Source organism: Acipenser ruthenus, chromosome 4 (genome assembly GCF_902713425.1).
Source record: "Acipenser ruthenus chromosome 4, fAciRut3.2 maternal haplotype, whole genome shotgun sequence".
Lineage (NCBI taxonomy): Eukaryota > Metazoa > Chordata > Actinopteri > Acipenseriformes > Acipenseridae > Acipenser > Acipenser ruthenus.
The window spans coordinates 7,252,501-7,269,664 of NC_081192.1; the positions used below are offsets into that span (position 1 = coordinate 7,252,501).

At 37.5% G+C, this 17,164-nt stretch overlaps 1 pseudogene; it reads left to right on the top strand.

Annotated features, from left to right (window-relative positions):
- LOC117400745 (src kinase-associated phosphoprotein 2-like) overlaps positions 1 to 17,164 on the top strand; it is a 63,038-nt pseudogene that overhangs the window by 24,574 nt on the left and 21,300 nt on the right.

A 17,164-nucleotide genomic window follows, 5' to 3' on the forward strand; every position in this document is an offset into this window, starting at 1 on the left:
GGGATGCGTAGATAAATACATCAACAGCAACAGCGAAGAAACATCTAAGGCATCTAATGTATTCAAAGTAAAAAATGATTTAAACAAAGTAAGAAATAAGAAAACACAGAACTCTATAAAAAGGACCTTCAGAACTTTAAACTGCATTTTTAACACCCTTTAACAACTTGTTTAAAACACACAACACGACTGTTTACTGAACTACTCTGAGCTCCAGCGCATTTATGTGCAGGGATGTCCAGCGACCCGTCCAGGACCCACGGACTCCTCTGCCTGCCCAGACTGCACCCCAACCCGAGTTGGATGCGTCTGTCGTCGCCACTTGACGGCTGTGTATCACTCCCATCACTACACCTTCGCGCAGGTGAGAAGTTTGCCTCCACCAGCATAGGGCTTCCCAGCATGAGCGAGACACTGATGTCTATTTTACACTAGAGCTTACACAAGAACATATACAGTACTACAAATTGACAGGTGCAGAACAACAATTGGATAGATTCTCAAAGCATTTTACACCAATTTTATTTAGCTTTTTTATTCTTTTTAGAAAGGAAGAATACACCCAGTAAAGTTGGCTAATCCTAAATTGGAAGCCAGGTGTAGCAGCTGTGGCATCGGCATTGGGTTTAAATTCTGTCATGCAAGATTCTGCTGTCCTCCTCCTGTAGTACTGAATTGATTGCCCATGGGAAGAGAGATCTGCTGAGGACATGGCGCAGTGCCTCAGATTTACCGGAGATCAGCTCATTAGAAAGGTGTGAAGACTGTGTGGATGCTGCACTAGAGGAAGAGAGCTGACATGGAGCCCTTCTTCCTTGACTGCATTGACAAAATAGGCGACAAGAAGGGCTAGTCAGCACAAGGGAGAGAAAGACGTCATTGGTGTAGATATGGAGACAGCAGGACATCCTGAAGGAAGTCAAACAGGCCAGCCAAAGCTGGATAGAGTGTGCAAAAACAAAAATATGTTTAGATTGCGGATATCTTTATTATTATGGTGCACCAAAAGCCTATTGTAAATAGCTTTTTTAACTGAATCCAGACTTCAAGTTGTGGTGTTCTGGTAAAGCTTACTTCGTTTTGGCAATTTCCTCCAAATGTCAATCTCTATTGTGATTTAATGTCAGAGTTTGTTCTAATTTGAGGTTTGGTACTGAAACTCTGTTTTTTGGTGTTATTAGAAAACAAGACATGCACAGGGTTACTTACATCAGATACAACAAGAAAAAAGAAAGAAGATAACAAAGTAACCATGTTTATTGATAATATTCACATCAATACAACCTCTTATTGCAAATATCACCCCATATCCTAACACTGCTATAGCCTGGCTGATAGACAGAGCTTTGATATAGGCTTTGTTGTGGAGTAAACATACAGTAGTACTTTGGAGCCAGTACTGATTGAAAACCAAGCAGTAAATTAAAAGCAGACCAGTTGATGATTTTGGTACAGTTGATAGTAGCATGTAATCATGTCAATTGAACATAAACATTCTCATCTCAAAAATGCAAAGTAGGATTAAGTTCTGTAATATTTGTTGTATTTGTAAAATAAGATGCTTATACATTGTTCATGTCTTGTGTATTATTATTTATTTCTTAGCAGACGCCCTTATCCAGGGCGACTTACAATTGTTACAAGATATCACATTATACATTATTTTACATTATTTTTACATACAATTACCCATTTATACAGTTTTTTATTTTTTAACTGGAGCAATCTAGGTAAAGTACCTTGCTCAAGGGTACAACAGCAGTGTCCCCCACCTGGGATTTAACCCACAATCCTCCGGTCAATAGTCAAGAGCCCTACTCCACACTGCTGTCCATGTGTATCTCTGGGTCTATTTGTTTCACCAAATTAGATTCAGGGAAGGATCAGATTGGAGGCTCCAGGCCGTTTGTTTGATTGTCGCACATTTTTAACTAAGTTGATAAGCCACAAACACGCAATTGGCTGGCCAATGAAATGCTATATATTTTGACGAAACTTGCTAAGCCCCTTCTTTAGCACATGTTATTGGGTGTATCAGAATCTGGGAGTACAGTACTGTATATGGAAGCTGACTGTCAGTCGAACCATCTCTGTATGTCTCACCAAGAATTTGAGTATAGTTTGAGAAGGAAACTAAAGAACAAGTTATTTAGAACTTATCTGATGGTATATAGAGACACTCCACCCGTCTGTCTGTCCATGTGTCACACTTTTGATTTTAGATGTATGTAGAGAATCTATTCAATTGTGATAAAACTTGGTCAGACTATCTGCCTCCAGAGCCCGCTCCTTCTCCACCCTCGCCCCGCAGTGGTGGAATGACCTTCCTACAGATGTCAGGACTGCCCAGTCCCTGACCACATTCCGGTGCCTCCTCAAGACTCACCTCTTCAGAAAGCACCTGTAGAACTCCTCTGTTTTTCCCCTGGGACACATATCACCCTTCCTTAAATGCGCTTTACTTGCTCTTATCTGCCCCCTATTTTACTGCATTTAATCCTGTACTTCAGAGTACTATAATCTGCCAAGTATTTAATCTGTAGTATTTTGTATTTAATTATATCCTGATGTAACTATCACTGACACTGTTATCTGCTGTATTATTGAATTGTATTTTGTCACACTTGTACTTGCTTGAACCAAAGTCATTGTATTCATCATTGTATTTATCTTGCTCTTAATTGTATTATTACTTGCACTGTGATTCTTGAAATGTATTTGTTTACGACTGTAAGTCGCCCTGGATAAGGGCGTCTGCTAAGAAATAAATAATAATAATAATAATATGTATGTCAAACTTACATTTTTAAATGCCCTTACAGTGTATGTTGGTCGGGATGAGTTTACTGTAAAGTGACCCATGTGACAAGTTGTTGGTGGTGGTGGTATTAAATCATTTTTAAAGTGATTACAGCTGGGTGGTTAGCTACATCCGGTCTTGTTTCCTTTGCTTTTGAGGTCTGTAAGTCTAATACCAACAATAGGATGTAATGGTAATTATACTGTGTGTCTCCACCAAAAGGCCACAAGGTACAGTAATGTTGTAATTTCCTAATTTGCATTTGACATGCCTAACAATAGGTTTAGTGAACCTTCACATCCTATAAAGTTAAACCTGTCGCTTGTTCACTTCTTTTACAATAGCAGAGCAAAGATAGGTAGCATAATGTCAAGTTGGTTTTGATTAATTTAGGGGTAGAAAATAGTCAAAACTTCCTGTTGCTGTCCGAATCTTCACAGCTGGTGTAACAATAAAAACAATTTGTCAATTTTGCTGTTACTTTCCTTTTTCACAAATATGTATTCCTAGTTGTGAAAAGGAAACATACTTACTATAATATAGACTAAATAAAGCAATATCAAAATGCAAAAAGAATTGTGTGTGGTTTTTTTTTATTTAATTTTTTTGTCGCTTGGTTTATTGAAGAGTTACATTTGTAAGAGTACAGATTGATCAAGCACATTTTTTTTGGTTATTTTTAATTTAGTTTAAATGCATTGGTAAGAGTATGTTACTTTATTCAAAATACCATTGTTTATTAAAAAAAGATGGAAGTTAAATTACACCTTCTATGTAATGACAGTGCTCTCTACTTCATCCGAACTCGGAACGTAATGAATTTAGACTAGTTGTGTGTTTATAAATGCAAAGGATGCCTCCCAGATTAGAGGGTCATTTGCCTGATAATTGTGTTTATAAGTGTTGATTCCTGAGTGTTGCCTGCTGGCTTAACAAGAGACAGGTCCTGTGTTTAACAAGATTTGTCTCAACGTTGTGCTGTGTCGATTGTCAAGGCATGGTTCGCATGCTGAGATATGAAAATCTGCCAGTGCCGGCTCTAGAAATGGCTAGAATAAATAAAGGGCTCACTCAGATGAAGAGGGATTAACTGTGTAGATTTAGGAAACTCCTCAATCACCAAGCAAGTGATTTCATAAAGGATTAGCCCACTCCAGCAAATATTGATTAGTAATCCTCTACTTAGAAAAATGACAGAATACTTACACATGCTGTATGTAGAGTGATACCTTTTACATTTTAATAGTCAATTTTGTTTCCTTTGGAATAATCATTTAAAGGCAGTCAAGAGTAATTGGCCTTGATATGTTTAGCTTTTTATTTTATTTTTTTTATAATGTTTTCGAGCAACTAAAAACAACCGTTAGTAGGGTTTGTGCAATTATTGAGAGTCAGCGATGTGAAAATACATATCATGTAATATATTTTAATAAATGATTCATCCTTTTTCCAAGATATGTCATTCTATTCAAAGTTTAATGTAAACGGTGAGCTGGGAATTCTATGATTCTAACAAGCAGTTGGATAATTCTAATGTGCTTTATCATGCTTCACTACAGATTCTGTTTCAAACGTACTTTTAATGTTATAGAAACCTTTAAATCCAGAAGTATAGTCTACTGCATATAACAGTTTGCCATGCACCATTCATTTACTGCCCTTTACCATGGTTGAGCATGCACTTCCTTTTCAAAAATGTTGTTTTTATTGCGTTATATTTAAGTACTCATAGCATTGCAATGAAAGTGTTGGAACTCTGGTTCTCAATGATTGCATTTAAAGTGGACAAGTACCCTGTGATCAGATCTTAATAAATCATCTCATATTTATTTACTGCTAATGAAGACATGAACAGTCTGCTTTTAAATAGCAGTAGTAACATGACGCTGATAAATCTAAGAACTAATGCTTAGTTTGTCTGGTGACACTTGTCAGGGGGTATGAAAAGGTGATCATGTTTTAAATAAGAAGCGATAGTTCACTGCATGGCTCAGTGTGCATGGTGACACATTTGTGCCAGGCTGTCATACTGTAGATCTGCACAGAAGCTGGTAAAGGGACAGCACAAGCCGTTCCCAGCAAAATAATAAATTGAATTCAAAATTGATTTCCGCAACTTGGAATGAGCTACCTAATAGTGAAGTTTAAATGAAAAAAAAAAACCTTTTGATTTGAACTCTCTTTCACTTCATAGTTCCTGTGGTGAATGTGCTCCTGATAGCTAAGATCATGTGTGTGACATGATACAATTGAAATGCACTGGTGACATTAGCCCTTTATCTATATTGCATCCATACGTTGGCTCCAAAGTTACCCTAGGTGTCAATATCCAGAGTCTTATGTATTATGTTTACTTTCAGTTAACAAAAAAAACCTCTCTTGAATGTCTGTACCTCAGACCTAAGTATGGAAAAACTATTCAGTTAGCCAATTGACTGAAAACATGATGATTTGTATCAACTCTTAGACTGTAACCAAACATCAGCCTGTGCACTTCTAATTGTTATTTGTGGGCTTAGCCAACATTTAAGTGTTTTTTTTTTCCTTTATGTTCTGCTCCTCAAAGTAGTAAAGATGATTTTAAATTTGTTTCCATTGAACTTGTTAAGGAATGCATTCTGCAGTTGTATTATTTATCTGGCATGGTAACAGTTTACAATGTATCTCTGCTATGTGTATGGCTGTGAACTTCCACTGAAATTGTGTGTACATTTGTACAATATACATAAAATCAAAAGTGTCTCCTATAAACAAGAAGAAAAATACATTTATGATATTTAATTCCCATACCAAGTTCTGGATATGTTGAAATAAATCAAGGATGTTAACCTAAACTTGAACCTTGGCACATGGGCTCAATTAAATAATAATAATTTGTTTGTCTAATTCTGGATCAAACGCTGTTAATCATATACTAAACAATTGGGTGCAGTTGCTAACTGAGTAGCCTATTTGTAAGGTTTGTTATTAGAAGCTGCAAAGATGATTTCAGAGGGATTTGCTGTCAGCTACTTAGGTTTCAGACAGCTGTAGAATTGGAGTTTAGTGGTCCGTTATGTTTGAACTGCAAGGGCTAGTCAGTCCAGCTTGATCAAAGCATTCACACACTGCAATTACAAGCCTTTTTTATGTTTACACTCTTAGATTGTGAGCCTTGTGAAGCCTTTCTAGTGTACTGTTAATGCATGTTGTTGAACAAGAGACAGCACAACTCTGCTCTCTGTTAATGCTCCTAAGGTAATGATTTGAGCATATTTTTAAAAATCGAATTGTATATTAAGAACCTGTACATAGAAGATATGGTTGTATGTATTACAGGAGCTGTATCGTTAAAAAAAATAATCATTTATAATCTAACTGGGTATTTAAACAATAATTTCATGGACAGTATATACCAGGCTATGTTTTACTTAATCACCCCCCCCATTTAATATGCTGGTTGCTTTTTCTTTTAGAGAGAGATGTAACAGTCATGAAAGAATATTAAGTACTGCAACTGAAGAAAAAACAAAATCCATGTGTTTTTGTGAATAAATGAATAATTAATTTAAAAAAAAATGAATTTACCTAAATGGTGGTGGATCTAAATATGAAGAACAAAAACCTCAGAGATGCCATTACACTTTGTTATTATTCCCTTGTATTGTGCTGTTCTATTTTTTTTGGACAAATCCTTCCCATTTCTAGTTTCTAGAATCTAGAACTTCAAAACAGTGTAATAACTGTGCTTGAAGACTATTTGTAATCATTGATCACCCATATTAGTGTTTATAAATGAGAAACTTGGAACTGAAGAGTAGTTAGGTGTTTCTCTAAATAGAATAAACCTTATATTTGGGACTTAAGGTTGTATTCTCTGGCTTATTTTTAAATGTTATTCATGTTGCATTTGTGGCATACTTTGTATGTATCATTGTGCAGGAATGTATTCATATACAGACTGTTTGCTGGCAGTCCAGAAACAAAGTTCACTATTGTATAATGTTTCACATGAGTGAGAGCACTTAAGCATTCTTTTGGTAAGTCTCAGAAAAGAACAGCTGATTCTTGCTGGGCTTAGAGCAGCTTGAGTACTTTCACATGCTTCACAGATTGTTATGAAAATAACTGCTGATAATGATAGAAGCAGCCCAACAGCTGTAATTGAAAATCAAATTTGAATACAATTAAAAAATCAAGGAACCTCATTGATGTATCTTGATTTCTTGTTTTTTTGTAGCCTAGTAATGGGAGTTGAAATAGTCAGCTACTGCACCAGTAACACTAGTTTAAAAAAAAAGAAAACGTTATTTGAGCGCTCCCTTCCTCCAGGATAACCCAAAAAATAAATGGGTGTTGGGTTACTGCTGAACAGTACACTAATGTCTCTAAAAGAGATTTAAGTGAAGGCAAGTAAGTAACAATTCATTTTAGGGTTAGACACACAAGAATAGAGGAAAACAGTCATCTGCTGTAATTGGCAAGAACGGATGTGCCACGTTATACAATACAGGTAAATAAATAAATAAATAAATAAATAAATAATTACATGAGTATAATTTAGATTGCTTACTAAGAACTGACTGAGTCAAGCTGTTCTTTTCAAAGGGTTCATGAAAACTTGATAACCGTGCACATAATGTAATGTGTGGAAAGCAAACATTGTTCAAGACATTACACACAATGATCATCTTTCGTTCAGCTTGTTTGGTTGCAAGTGCTCTTTTCTGCCATTATAAAACTACATTGGGTTCCTTAGTCATGGTACCCTGTTAAGATTTATTCTTTTATATTACTTTTCAGCAGCACACCAGTCGCCGCCAGTGTCAGCCCAAGATCTACAATCAGTTTTTAAGGGAGGATACCTAGAAAAGCGCAGAAAAAGTACAGAATCTTTATCACCACTGTGGTGAATTGTTTTGTAATGTATTCATTTGAAATAATTAATTAAATAAATACAAAATGGTCAATAGTTTGCTTTAACACCCTAGAACGCCATAACAGAATTCGATTTTAAACTTCTGCTTTACCTGCACTTCTCTTTCAGATCACAGCTTCTTTGGACCTGAATGGCAAAAGCGTCAGTGTGCTTTAAACAAACACACCTTCTATTAATCTGGAAGTTACAAAGGTATTGTAGATTCATTGCATCCAATACTAATTTGATGTGCTGTAAAGAATGTTTGTGTGAAGAGAAAGTAAGGCTGAAGAAACTCAAAATGGCCTGTGTCAAAACCAAGCGTCGTGCAGACTCGCACCTCAAAAACTCAAATTTGTTGGTTACCATGTTACATATTCATATTTGTTAGGTATAGAGCTGTATTGTATGATTCTCCCATCAAGTTCCATTACAAGTGATGGTCTATGAAAATGAACTGTTTCACTGCCACATTGTCTAAATCAAGTTTCATAATGGCCATTGTCCAGTTCTGTTGCCAATATGGTTCCTTTTTATTGGCCACTGACCATACCAGCCATATTTCAGTTACAAACCAGAAAAATGCAATGTTTTAAAGGTGCAATCTGTGTGGGGTCCCCGAGTGGCTCATCGGGTAGAAACACAGCCATGTGGTGTGCAGGGTTAATCATGCAGCGCAGGTTCACATCCTGGCTGTGCAAAGTAGCTGGTCTTCTCTGGGGATTCTACCAGCCAGGTGGTTAGTTAGCCCAGACGGACACCTTCAGGGTTGGCCTTTGTACTCCAGAAGCTCCCTGATATGCCTTGATATCAAGTTCCTGGGTGTAAAAGAGGAAGCTGTCTTGGGATCGGAGGACACCCACTGAACCTTCAGTTCTCCTGAGCTGTGTGAGAAATTGCTGCGGTGAGGGAAAAAATGATTGGACATTTCAAATTGGGAAGAAAATGGGGGGTATAATAATTGGGCACACTAAATAAAAACATTAATACAAAAAGGTACAATCTGATATAAAATGTGCTTGCGCCAACTGACATTTCAATACTTCAGACAAAAGAAAGGTCATGCATCACAATGAAAACTAAGCAAATGTTACACCTTGTCTTTAAAAATGTGAGTTATTGGTTATAAATGTATGGTAAACTGCATATTGCTGACCTGTGAAAGAACATGCTATCAGTGTTTGTTTGTTTTTTTTGGAAAATGAGGGCTGTTAGAAGTACGTAAACATGTAATGAAATAAAACTGTCTGACGTTTTCTGATTGGTAAACAAGCAAGTTCTTTTCTGTTGTTTTTATCTCCGACAGACAAGCAGCAGAGAGATGAATTTGGTATAGATGGATACACAGTCAGGATGAATAATGTGCTCAGAAAAGATTCAAAGAAAGATGGCTGTTTTGAAATCACTGCTCCTGAGAAACGCGTGTATCAGGTTTGACATCTAATACCCCTCTTTTGAAATGAAGTGAACAACAACAGATGCATCTTTATATAAAATGATGGTAAAGTGGTACTGAAGTTTTCATAATACTGTTTTAACAGAAAACCTTTTTGATTATTTACAGTATATTATTTTTTGTGCTTGTTGTGTTTTTTTTTGTTTTTTTTGCATACCATATAAAGATTGTGTCAAAGAATGGAGGTTATAGAGTAGAAGTCATCTTCTTGAACTTGTGGATGAACTAAAAATATTTTTAAAAATGCACCTACAACGTGATGCATAAAGTGAAAGATTATCTCTAAGGACTTGGAGTAACAAAATAATTTCACTATTAACTCTGTTGGCTATGAAAAAAATACCATTAAAAAAAATCAAATACACCATGTTTATCAGAAAATATGATACTTATTGCATTATTTAATTAGCGTTATGTTCTATATTTGTAAACTATTTTATTTAGATGATGGGTGTACAGTTTAAAAAATATACACTATATTAACTTTGTTAATCTTCACCAAACATTAGTTTAGCTCGCGCTAGCTCAACATACTTACCACACTTTGTACGCTCTATAACTGTTTGAAGTCAAACTCGGTTCAACACAACTTGGATTTGCATTGCTTGGTTATATTAATCCAGCATCAATGCTGAGTGCAAGATTAATACATTTAAAATGTCAGGGATTGCAAACTGAAAGCCAGTTAATGAAGTTGTCAGGTGGAGTGTTTGAACCTGACATGTACATTTTTAAGAAGATTGTACACAGCAGCAGTCTAAAGAAATTCCTGGATGTCTGTTAATTGTGATGGGTGAATTGTGTTCATCAGTTTGCATGTGACATTGATGAAGAGAAGCAGCTTCTTCTCTGCACTGCTGTCAGCTGCTGAACAGAGATTCAGATCCATCATCTTTGGCTTCAATTACATACATTTGTAAAAATTAACTGTACCTTATAGGAGTTACCCTTGCACGAAAAGTACCATAATACATGGAAAGAATAGCTAATGGTTCTTTTAAAGAAGTGACATGAATACTATTTTGCATTCCTTACAATATATGTTGCTGATTTATTTGTTCTTTTATATTAATTCAGTTTACTGCAGCCTCTCAAAAAGATGCAGAAGAATGGCTAGAGCAAATACGGTTTGTGTTGAGAGGTGAGTCAATTAACCATGAATGGTCTTTATGGTTTAACTCGTTTGAAAAACCTAGATGTGTTTTCTTAATGGTCAGTTTGACCCATTTCATATTCTGCAGTATACAGTAAAACCTGTTTACAATGACCATTAAACCAGTGGTCTTTATATCCAGATGATTTAACATATAAAATTCTTCTTTTACAGGTGGTGTATAGGTTGGACTATACTGGTAAAAGACTCAAATACATACAGCATGAGACTGTCTTGCTTTTCTGCTGCTGTTAGTCGAATGGGAAAGTTGAACACATGTTTTATTAATTTAGACTACAACCCTACTTGTTTTAGTTGTTTTTTATTAACATAGACATGGCATCTGGTATTATTCTGGAAGATGATGATGATGATGATGATGATGACGAAGGGCAGACTTATGATGACATTGCTTTGAGTGAGGAACCTGGAGCCATTGAGCCCATAGATGAAGATATTTATGAAGAACTGCCAGATGTGTTTCAGAGCTTTTGTTCACAAATCGATATTGAAACTCATAGTAAAAATGTGTTGTTTGTTTCAACTGCAAAGTTACTAAAGCAGAGCTTTAACATACAGTTAATACTGTCAATTTTGTTGCTGTTGGTTGTTAATCAAAAATATGTTTACATTCACTGTATAGAGAATACTGCATGGGGCAGTGTGTGATATGAGAATTTAATGCACACCCGAGAGGCTTATCCAGTATCCCACCACGAGGGTGGACATTAAATTCTCATATCACACTGCCCCATGCAGTATTCTCTATATAGCGAATGTAAACACATTTTTGATTAACACCCAACAGCAACAAAATCAACTACCCCATGCATTTTTTTTTTTATAATTTCTGGTGAGCAAATCTTTTTCCTGCCAGAGTTCTAAAGTTCGGTCTGTACTAGGAGTTATAATGCGACTGTAACCAAAGTGAACAGTTTCCTGTGGTTTTCAGGGAATTGGGTGTTGCGGAACTGCATTTGTCTTCTGTGCTTTGCCAGTTCTGTTTTTTTTGTGGTCAGGTTTCCGTGGCAATTTTGTTTTTATCAAGAAGGTGGGAAAAAGGTTAGGGAGCGTGTTCAAATTACACGCTTTAACACTATTTTGCCATTTTTATGTTCGCCAGTTTGTTCCAAGCGTGTTTGTGTTTGCTAACATTTCTATGTATCTTTTGTAAGAAGTGGCTTACCTTCAGTCAGAATCAGAGCGTATTGCAAAGCATGTTTGTCTGTGGATGGGAGATTTTTCAGGTGGCTGATTTATAGATGTTTACAGCGACTCCCTCATGGAAATGCAGTTTGGAGTCGGCCCAAAGATTGAATGCAGCAGGCCTGTTGCCGAGGTAGTTTCGATGTTGGAAATTTGTGTTTCTTTTGAATTTACCCGATTTTCACTGGACGTGGAGAGCGCCATATGGTTTTCTTTGTCAGATACACACTGGAGAATTGTGGAGATTTGTTGCTGTTTCACAGTTTGACAGCTCGCATTGGGGTTGTGCTCTGTTGCTGGTATTGAGTGCATGTTTCCCATATCACACTGCCTTGTGATATGGTAAATATAAATTGGATGAGCCCATTGAAAACATTGCTCACCAGTTATATATATTGTGGCAAGGTGGGGGAATGGAGAGAAAAGTGTGTGTGTGCACGGGTGTGAGTGTTGGTTGGCAGGGAAAAAGAGATCCTACCTTAATGAGTCCTTGCCTGGAATGTGGCTGAGGCACAAGTGGGTAATTGCCTATCAATTAAGCCTCAGCCACATGGCATAAAGCATGCATTTGTTCTCAGTACGGGCTGGACTACCAGGGAGCTGGGCACAGAAAGGAGCGCTGTGTAAAGAGATGTGATAAGAAGAAAACCAGTGAAGGCTTTGCCCAACCTGGTTAAAATAAAGAGCCAGTTTTGTTTGGAAAACGGTTTAGCTGACCCAACCCTTTAGTTTAGGGAAACCAAGTTTAACTTTGCATTCCTGGAAGGAGTTAGGCTTTTTGTTTTGTTTGTTTTGTGAACAATAAAATTGCTCAAAAAAAGTGCTAAAATACAGTTGTGTCTGGGTCACATATTTGAAGGGTGCAAACCTAACCTTGGCCAAAGGCCTTTGCTACGATATAGCTACGATATATATATATATATATATATATATATATATATATATATATATATATATATATATATATGTTGTAAGACAGCAGGGAGGGGGTTAAAGTCTCCCTGCAAGAAAACATGTGCGGAATGCACATTTGTTTAATTTAATTGTATTGGGCTTTATTGTTTAATTGTTTTGCTTTATTGTGGAATTTAATTTGTTAATTGTTTTATTATTAATTATCCCACTTATAGTCAGGGTGTACCAGTAAGTTTAGTTAGTGCTCGTAAAGAGCTAGGTGTTTGTTTTGTGTTTTGTTTTGTTTTGTTTGTATTATTAAAAGTGCGCGTAAGCACTGAACCTCCAATTCCTGTGTGTTGGGTCAGTTTTTAAAGGGGCACGAACCCATGTGGCAGCGGGTCTTTTACATTTGGTGTCAGAAAGTGTGAGCACCCCTACGACCCAAGAAGGAAAAAATGGACATCGCGGAACTGAAAGGACTTTGGAAAAGTCCACGGTGGAGACGCGGGAGGCGACTCGCAAGCAGCGGGAGTGCAACCAGCAATGGAGGCAAGAGTTGAGGTAGCCTACACAGGAACTGGAGTTCCCCGTGTCACAGCTGGAGCTGGTGCTGCACCAGGTGCTGGGGAAAATGGTGTGGCCAGCACCCGAGCGAGAGGGGGTGGAGCTGCCGTCCCGAGAGTGAGAAGGGGTGGAGCTGCCGTCCCGAGAGCCAGAGGGGGTGGAGCTGCCGTCCCGAGAGCCAGAGGGGGAGGAGCTGCCCCCGCACGAGCCAGAGGAGGAGAAACTGCTGTGGCCCGAGTTAGAGGGGAAGCACCCAAGCACCAAGCACCAAGACGTCGCTGCGCTGCTCCCAGACGTCGCTTGCGCTCCCCCTGGTCACTACTTCGCTCCCCCTGGGTGATTGGACGTCGCTACACCGGGCCCCAGCTGCAGACCTCTGCCCGCTGCTGCAACCTTCAGTGCCACGGTTGTCGCTCCGGTCGCGCCTGACAAACCGGTGGGGTCCCTCGTCGCAGGTGCGCGGTCCCTACCTGGCGGGGGCGGAACGTGGACCGGCCCACCCTCAAGTCCGGCCGTGGAAGAGGGCGAAAAGGGACATTGATGGACTCGAGGGTGGGTGGTTGTGTTTTAGGGGAGGAGGTGGCCGTCGAAAGGCAGGTGTCTTGAAAAGACAAGGGGGGGGATATGTAAGACAGCAGGGAGGGGGTTAGTCTCCCTGCAAGAAAACATGTGCGGAATGCACATTTGTTTAATTTAATTGTATTGGGCGTTATTGTTTAATTGTTTTGCTTTATTGTGGAATTTAATTTGTTAATTGTTTTATTATTAATTATCCCCTGCACCTGGGAACTATTGTTAAATTAGAACCAGGTGCAGGGTATTTAAAGGTAGCAGTTAGTTTGCTCAGGGCTGCTGAGTAGAAGGAGGCAGATGAGGTGCTCTGCTTCCGAGCAGTCGAGAGGTAAAGAGTGTGCAATTTAAACCTGTTTGATTTTTTTTGTGGTGTTGTGTTTGGTGGGGAAACGGCTTAGCTGTCCCACTTAGTCAGGGTGTACCAGTAAGTTTAGTTAGTGTTCGTAAAGAGCTAGGTGTTTGTGTTTTGTTTTGTTTGTATTATTAAAAGTGCGCGTAAGCGCTGAACCTCCAATTCCTGTGTGTTGGGTCTTTTACATTATATATATATATATAAATTTATCCTTAAGAATTCCCCTATGAAGCCCTTATTGTATACAGCAAGTTGTACATTTATATTATCAAATACATTACCTAATAACTAAATTAAATATGATATTGCTTTTTGTTTTTCATAGTCAAAAGAGAGCAGTTTTTCTTCAGTTACCATTAAGCCCTATATTGCTTCACAGCTTTTTCAGAAGAATCTATTTAGTAGTGTTCATATTACACCCACATATCCTAGAAAGATTGTAGCTTGAGGTGTGGGGTCATAGGATGGAAAACCTTTTCTCGCCAGTAAGGTTAAAATTCACTGTTGGTTGTCCTATACTATACATGTACTGTTAAATCCTGGAATGCTTTACAATGGAACTCCTATTCCTATCTATGTACTACTATACATGAAAGAGCAAAATGTTAAAACTGTTATTTTTTTTAATAAAAAAAAAATAAATAAGTATGTCTCCAGGGTTTTTAAGCTTTACCAAAATAAATGTAGTAGTGGAGAAGATAATGTATTTTGCTTTTATCTCGCTTTTACATGTTGTAGGCTATATCATTCAGTATGTTTTTAAGATGAGAAATGTATCTGATTCTTATTAATTTCCCTTCACTGAAATAAGACATTATATTGGAAGTACTGGTCAATCATTATCTGTTTCACTTCCTGCCTCACATCAGTAACCAAGCGTTTTTGACACCTTTTGATTTGTAGAAGTGATGTGAAGTGAACGCAATGTGACAGAATTGATTTGTTATTAAGAGATAAAATCCCATCTCTGAAAGGCTTGTCCGCTGAAGAGACAGAATCACATAAAAGTAATTGTGTAAGTATCATATCTCTTCAATGTTGTTGTTGTTGTTATTATACTTTTGTACAAAAGTATTGCAAAGCACTGTACAGTACACAGCATAAAAAAAGAACTAACCTCAATACATTTGTATAGCGTGTCACACATACAACTGCCACAATCAGACCATTTAAATAAGATTTAAATAACATTATACATATAATAGTACAAAAGCAGCAATTTTAAAGTAACATTAAAACCCCCTAAGATAAGAAACCCATTGTATAAAAGTGTGTTTTTAGTCTTGACTTAAACTGTAATGGTCCCAGCTTCCCTGAATGAAGGCAGAGCATTCCATAAATTCAGAGCTCTACAAGAAAAAGCCCTACCTCCTGTGTTGCTTTTGTTGACCCTAGGAATAACCAGCAATCCCGCATCCTGTGATCTCAGAGTGCGGTTTGGAAGATAGTGTCAGTAACTGCAAATAACTAGGTGCTAATCCATTCAAGGCCTTGTAAGTTAAAAGCAAAATCTTAAAATCAATTCTATACTGCACAGGGAGCCAGTGTAAAGAGGCCAAAACAGGGGTAATATGTTCACTTTTCCTGGTTTTAATCAGAATTCTAGCAGCGGTATTCTGAACAAGCTGCCAGCGGGATACCACACGTTTTGGGATACCAGAAAAAAGTGCATTACAATAATCAATTCTAGATAAAACAAAGGCATGCATTAGTCTCTCGGGCATCAGATACAGAAATAATTGGTCTAAGTTTGGCTATATTTCTCAAATGGTAAAAAGATACTTTAGTAATTTCCCTAATATGAGTCTCGATTGATAGATCAGGATCAAAGATGACCCCCAAACTCTTAATTTCTAGTTTAAGTTTTGATGAGAGACTGCAAGGGTCGAGCTCATGTAATCCCACATTTCCTTTTAGTGGGTTCTGTGAGCCCACTAGCATAACCTCTGTTTTATCTGAATTCATCATTAGAAAATTCTGTGACAGCCAATGCTTGATGTCTGTAAGGCATGTAGCTAATAACACCCAGGCATATTGAATTACGTATCCGTTTGTAGTTTTCCATATACTTCTATCATTAAATACTGTACTATGGCTTCCGGTTGATTACATGATGTTAAATAAAAGATAAAAATTATGTTCATATAGTCTTTTTAAATGGTCTCAATGCTAAAATTGTAGGTGATGCAAAACTTTTGGCCATCGCTATAAAATATCATTATCTGACAGTTTAAAACAAAACAATCGTGTTCCTGTAATGAAAATAACTATTTCTGTGAGGCCACCAAATACCTGCCAACTGGTAGTTGTCTATAATAGTATCTTATTACATTCATTTTACCAATAAAAGAAAAGAATGGTATGAATGTACTTTGGATCCTATTCAAGAGACGATTTTTTGCTGTAGTAACATGTTGTGGTTTATTCTTAAACCAAGCAGTTGTTGTGTGTAATACAGTACTTTCAACACCAATTTAACTTTCCAGAGAGATTTTCTTACAAGCATACAACATGAGTTGTGAACTTGAAATACTATTCTGCTTCAACAACTTTCTAAAGGGGGCGCTCTAGTGGAAATGTACCTCTTTGAATTTTACTATCAAGAGACATAGGTATGCAATAGGCGTACACACTCGTTTTTGTAAAAGAAGCAACTTGTAGGTCAAGGCAGGCGAGTCTGCTTAATAAAAAGCTTATTAAAAAGTACTCTTCTAAATGGACCATTTCAAAAGTTAAGGAGAATATTCTGTGAAACACACGTGCAATAATGGTCATATGTACAATAAGTAAGACATGACACACAAGGAAGTGTAAATTATTATTTATTTCTTAGCAGACGCCCTTACCCAGGGCGACTTACAGTTGTATGCAAAAAATACATAAAGAATTACAGTACAATTAAGAGCAAGATACAAAATACAGTGACTTCATTCCTAATAAGAGAAAATACAATACACAGTACGATTTGATATATCGGGGCAGTTCAAGAGCGGATAACAGTGTTGACAGTTACATCAGGGTTAGATACGAGTGCAGATGAAATACAAAATACTACAGATTGCAGGGTGCAGGATTAAATACAGTAAAATAGGGAACAGATAAGTGCAAGTTAAAATGCCTTAAAGGCAGAGGGCTATATTGTCCAGAAGGGAAGAGTTGAGTTTTACAGGTGTTGTCTCAAGAGGTGTGTCTTGAGGAGGTGCCAGAAGGTGATCAGGGACTGGGCAGTCCTGACATCCGTCAGAAGGTCGTTCCATCACTGCGGG